This window comes from Saimiri boliviensis, chromosome 12 (assembly GCF_048565385.1).
Source record: "Saimiri boliviensis isolate mSaiBol1 chromosome 12, mSaiBol1.pri, whole genome shotgun sequence".
In the NCBI taxonomy this organism is placed as follows: domain Eukaryota; kingdom Metazoa; phylum Chordata; class Mammalia; order Primates; family Cebidae; genus Saimiri; species Saimiri boliviensis.
In genome coordinates, this window is record NC_133460.1 from 71,241,199 (window position 1) to 71,247,037 (window position 5,839).

The window sequence follows — 5,839 nt, forward strand, 5'->3', positions numbered from 1 at the left end:
ACAGGAGTATTTGGATGGCTCAATCATCTACTACTAAAGAAAACAACTAAACTGTGCAGAGAGTCAATGACATTCATCTCTAAGTAGGAAAAATAACTATGAAGACAAAAGTGTTACAAGCCTGTGGTACAGTAATAATTATGAACTCTGAGGGGAATTTTATAGCTTAGAAATAATCTCTTATTCCTATCTTTATTTCACTCACTAGCCTATGATACTGACAAGGCAGCTATCACTATCTCAATTGATAAGTAGGTAAACTGAAAATGAGAAAATTTAAATTATTTGTCCTGAAATAATGGAGTTTAACAAGAGGCAGAGCTAGAACATAAAAGCAAATTCTGCTTTACTCCAATGTTCTCCTTAAATCAGTTGATTTCATTTAAAATGATTGAACAATCTACCCAGTATGCTGGAGGCTGATATCTTTTATAACTTCTTTGTTAGAATTAGAAAGCCCCTATGTGCATAAGTATACCTGTATAAGGTCATAAACACAGAAGGCAGGCAAAATTGAAATCAGCTCTTTCTGATTCCCAGGCCCGATGCTACATAATGTAACAATGAGTTTATACACCAGCAGGTGTATTCATGGATTCCTTAACACCTCCTATAGCTGGTGCTCCTACAGCTCAAAGTTATGAAAAGCAGTGTTCCAAAAGAAATCTTTGCAAGTGTCAATGATCTAATTAGCTTCAAGAAAACTATCATAACTCTCAGCTAGCATTTTCCCTCATTATGGGGGTTGTAATATTTCCCTCAGGATACCCCAGAAACTCCTGAACAATTTTCTGAAGAATTAAAAATACCCTTGTCATTCAGTGGGGAGAAGAAGAGTTCTGAAAGGTAGAGTTTACTCTGTAACTTGGAAATTCCGGACTAGCTCTCTGGCCCACAGTTTGATATCAGTCTTATATATCCGCATTAAAGAACTAGTTCTATAAATAATTTTGATCACCAAATGTAGAGTTCTTTTCCTATCTGGTCCTTTGGTGTATTCATTCTTCCCCTCCTTGCTTTCTACACACCTGCCGCATACTTTATGCCATTCACCTTTCTTCTCTCAAGTTCTAGCTGAGCGATATACTTATTTACAGCAAGGAAAGCCTCACTCCTAATGCTAAAACATAGTCAGCCATGATGGCAGAAACCAAGTACTCCCTTTCTTTACTGGTAAAGATGTTTCATTTCTTTAAAAATAAAATGGGGCCTATTTTTCTTTTAAATAAATCTGAATTCAGTAAAATTAGTAAAGTAATTCATTTACATATATATTAATAGTAATGGATCCTGTATACACACACACACACACACACACACACACACACACACACACACATACACGACCAGCTAAGTAACCCAAGCTGGCTAAATGCCCTCCAGAATACAGGTAATCTGTGTACCTCTAGTTTGTTTCCCCATTCATCAGAGGAAGCAGTGGTTTTTAGTGAGTACTGATAAAGTGGCTAAAATGGTCTAACCACAAAACTTTTCAATTCTAATGCTATTTTTAACTAAATTTTTAACAAATAATTATAATATATAATATTTTCACTAGAATACAGTTACACTTTAAAAGGATTTTAATTGCAGGAAAAAATAGGCTTAGAATAATGGCATAAGAACTAACTCCAGATGAATCCTTTAGTCATTTAAAAAAGAAACATGCCTAATCTTCTAAAACCATTAATAAAGTTTCCTGGCCACTTTCCAATATCAAATGAAATTTTAGCCAATAATCCATATAAATTTACAGTCCTTTCAACTGTAGTCATTTCAGGTACAGCCAGCATCTGACTGCAATCTCATGACCCCCTCAGCTGAGAACTTCACAAATTCCTGACTCAAAGAAACCATGAAAAATAAGAAATTCTTATGGCTGTTTTAAGCCATGAAGATTTGGCGTAATTTATTATGAAACAATGGATAACTAACTTTTAAAAAGTTTTGGAACTTAAAAAAATAAAATCTAGAAATTCCTAATATGTAAAATAAAATGTATTGAACAGTAATGAAAACTTAGCATTTAGCAAAGTGCCTTACAAATAGCATGGGCTACATTTTATTTCCAAATATTAAAACATATTTCAAGGGTTTTAAAAGTATTTCATTTTGTAGTCATTTGGGGAACTTTCAGAATGCTGGGCTTAGACAAAACTCTCTTGGGGCTACCGTATATCAAAAGAGGATTTATATAGAAATTTTTTTCTCAATAAAATTGTAATGAAATAATATGAAACAGAAAAAGATCCCTAATGACTATGGGATATGACCACTAATATCAATTTCCCATGTAAAGCATAACATATAAGGCTTCATGTTTTATTCTTGTCAATAGCAAGTTTCTGAAAGAGGCTTTTGTCCATAAAATACCCGTAAAGGATTTTACAAATGAAAATCATTAAGAATTCCCCTAATTGAATGCCCGTCATTGACACTGAGCTGGCAGGTAGAGGACCTCTGCCAAAAGATTTCAGAGCAGGGTGTGCAGCCTCTTCAGTTGCTGTTTCATGTGTCCTCATCTGAGTCATCATTGATGAGAGCGTGGTATTTCCAACAGAAGGCAAATGAGCTAAGACAGAAGCTGCTTCCCCTCTCTGGGAAGTTAAGCAGTGTTAAACCAATCAATACTACTTCCTTGCTCATAGACATTGATAACAGAATTTCCTTAATCCAGAGGGTTTAGGTTCCTTCAACAGACTTTAGAAAGAGACCGCTAAGCCTAAAAATCTACTTGCCTACTTGCAATGACTGAAAGATCTTCCTCTCATTTCTTACCTCCTTCCATGTATGTCTATATCCATTACACTGCTTGCTAAGTGCCATTCTAACAGAGAGTGGCTAATTCAAGTCAGCAAATATTTATCTAGCTCCTGCCATTTGCAGGCCCTATACTACATCCTGGGCCATCACAGTTATTAAAACAGTCTCTTCCCTTAACAACCATTTACAGAGAGTGTACCATGTGCTGCGTGCTAAGGGCATGATGGGAATAAAAATAAGAGCTCCCGTACATTTAAGGGATGTATACCCTAATAGATAAGATAAATGTGCCTAGAGAAATTCCCAATTATAAAGCAATAGTGCTGCGACAGAGGGATGTACATGGTGCAATGGGAGTCAGGCAGCTGCCCTTGGCTGGCTAGAAACAGGTTGAGAAGAGTCAAGTAAATTTACGTGGGAAAGAAAGCATTTATCTAAAGTTTATAGAAAAATGCAGAATTAGAGACACATGAACAAGATGAGGGAGTTGACCAAAGGTGAAGTAGGGGGGAAATCAACAGAAGAGACCACAGATGGCATCTGAGTTATGCTTTAAAGTACAAATAGTAGTTCAAAAGGCAGGCGAAGCAGAGGAAAAAAAAGTAGGGAAGAAGGAATTCTAGTAAAGGTGGGGAGTGCAGAGACGTGAAAATGCAGCATCTTTTAGTCTAGAATATTCAGAAAATCATACGACGTTGAGGGCTGATAGCTCCAAAGAATGATTTATTCTGTTTACAAATAGCCTTTCCTGGGCAGATAACTATAGCATGGACAATCTTTGAGCGCAAAATGTAAAGTGCCTTTTTTATCTTGGACCGCATAGATATTTCTCCCTCAGCATGGACTGCATATACAATTGTTTGAACCAGAGCAGTGACATTATAAACTGGTTCCCTAAAAAAAAAAAAAAAAAGAAAGAAAAAAGAAGAAGAAACAGAATTTTGATTGCTCTGGATATATTTTCATCAACCATTCTGGTTCACCTACATTCTCTTACTAGAATCTTCTCTTTTTCTTTACAGTGATCCTTGCCACCAACACAGTAGCAAAGCTTTAAAATAAAACTCTGGAGGTGTGCAGCATGCAACTTCTGCCTAATAAGACAAATTCTATGATGGGAAGGAAAAATGTTATTGTCATAGCAAATACAGGACTAAAAAATGTGCAGGATTAGCAGGATCTGTCTATATAAAGAAGTACTAACATTAGCAGTGCTGTAGGTTGGGTTTTTCCCACCCTTTTTCTGCAGCAAGAATCTGCAATACTCTGTGAAAACATAGGTGTCAAGAAAATCCCATTCACAATATAAATGCGATGGTGGCATCCACACTCGTGTCTACTACTATCATTGGGGATATTTGCAAAGACAACATTCATCAAAGACCAGCCTCCCACATTAAAAATTCTAGGCAATTTTTTATTTATCTTGTAATTAAATAGCCTTTAAAAAAGAATTCATGACCTCACTTTATTTTTCCAGCTTCCACTAGACGATCTTTCAAGAATGAAAAAAAATTCTGGGTGGATATCCTTTCTAACAGCTGAAAAGAGGTAGGGAGGTCCTGTCAAACATGCTAAGTTATCAGGATGGTTACATCTTCACTGAGGCTATTAGCTTTCTTTTCAGAAAAAGGGAAAAGCAACAACAAAAGCTTTTCTCTGATTAATGTTTCAACTTTGATTTAATTTTGGTATCCAGGAAAAGAAGCACGGTGTGTGGGAGAAAGAACAGGAGAATACAAAGCATGTTTCTATTAGGAACCTACAAAATAATCTTGAACAAGTCACCCTACACGTATATGTGATTCTAACTTCTCTTCTGCAAAGTCTGAAAAAATCATCCTTTAAAAATGCTCAAAGGAACTTAGAAAAGCAGTGTAAGTCACTCCACATTTCTAGGGTATTGCCAAAGAAGGTAAACAAGGCTAAAAGATTAGAGGATTCTTGAATTTTGTATTACGTGCCTCTAAAATACAGATGGAAATAATAATAGTAATAATGAAAGCTATCCTTTATTGAGGACTTAATATGCACCAAGTACCATGTTAAGCATTTCATATGTGTATTATTTGATTTCATGATGAAACAATCCTGTGTGGTATGGATCCATTTATAGGTGAGAAAATTAAGGCTTAGTCATGTCAGAAATCTGTAAAATTCATATGGTTAATAAGTGGAGGACTCAGACTCTAATTTATGCATCTGACTCTGAAATCTGCTATGCCATTCCTATGCCCAGACATTTGCTACCATGCTCAGAGGGAGGGTCCCTATAACTGTCAGCATCTGAGCCTACACAGCACAGATGAAAGACCCTTCATCTGTTTTTTTGATATCTCTAATCAAAACATACAAGTAATACTGGCTTATTTATCTCCCCAAACCCAAGATTTTCAGTTCATTTTGAAACATGACAAATCATCCCTCCCTTAGACAACATAGCCTGGCTCCTTTAAAAGTTTTCATATTATGAAGACCTGGAAACAAAGAAGTTTTCATCAGATTCTTACATTGATTAGTAACTATCTCAGAGCAATATGTATGAGAGAGAAAAATTACACAACATGAAGAAGAAATTGGGACATCTACCCAACTGGAAACAGGATGTTAGACTATTCTGATGTACAGTGTGGTTGATTTTTACATTTGTTGTATTGTATTGTTCAGCTATAATTATTTATGAAAACTATATGTGGGAAATGATATTTTAAACCTCAATTTATTGATAAAAATACAGAATAGAATGGGAGATTTTTATTTTTAAATAATTTTTCTGGGTACATAGTAGCTGTATATATTTATGAGGTACATGATATTTTTTGATACAGGCATGCATGCAAAGTGTAATAATCACATCATGGAAAGTTGGATATTCATCCCTCAAGCATGTATCCTTTGTGGGGTACAAACAGTCCAATTATACTCTTTTAGTTATTTTTAAATGTATAATTAAATTATTATTGACTACAATCTCTCTGTTGTGCTAGCAAGTATTAGGTCTTACTCATTCTTTCTCATTGTTTTTGTACCCATGAACCATCCCCACCACCCTGCCCCCACCACGACCCTTCCCAGC

The 5,839-nt window shown here is 35.6% G+C and overlaps 1 protein-coding gene across 2 annotated transcripts in view; it reads right to left on the reverse strand.

Moving 5' to 3' along the window:
• Nucleotides 1–5,839, reverse strand: part of PRKG1 (protein kinase cGMP-dependent 1) — a 1,343,496-nt gene that overhangs the window by 963,505 nt on the left and 374,152 nt on the right. The window lies entirely within an intron of this gene.